General features: G+C 47.1%; 1 protein-coding gene across 1 annotated transcript in view; it reads left to right on the top strand.

The window, feature by feature from the left end:
* wdr4 (WD repeat domain 4) overlaps window positions 1-384 on the top strand; it is an 8,203-nt gene that overhangs the window by 5,646 nt on the left and 2,173 nt on the right. The window lies entirely within an intron of this gene.

Genomic DNA, 384 nt, shown 5'->3' with positions numbered 1-384 from the left:
TCTTCGGAGTTTCCCGTCTGTCTTCGGAGTTTCCCGTCTGTCTTCGGTGCTTCCTGTCTGTCCTGAGTTTCCTGTCTGTCTTCAGAGTTTCCTGTCTGTCTTCAGAGTTTCCTGTCTGTCTTCAGAGTTCCTGTCTGTCTTCAGAGTTTCCTGTCTGTCTTCAGTGCTTCCTGTCTGTCTTCTGAGTTTCCTGTCTGTCTTCAGAGTTTCCTGTCTGTCTTCAGAGTTTCCTGTCTGTCTTCAGAGTTTCCTGTCTGTCTTCAGTGCTTTCTGTCTGTCTTCAGAGTTTCCTGTCTGTCTTCAGTGCTTCCTGTCTGTTTTCTGAGTTTCCTGTCTGTCTTCAGAGTTTCCTGTCTGTCTTCAGAGTTTCCTGTCTGTCTTCAG

This window comes from Nematolebias whitei, chromosome 13 (genome assembly GCF_014905685.2).
Source record: "Nematolebias whitei isolate Nwh7 chromosome 13, NemWhi1, whole genome shotgun sequence".
Taxonomy (NCBI): Eukaryota; Metazoa; Chordata; class Actinopteri; order Cyprinodontiformes; family Rivulidae; genus Nematolebias; species Nematolebias whitei.
This window is presented reverse-complemented; position numbering and strand designations above follow the sequence as displayed.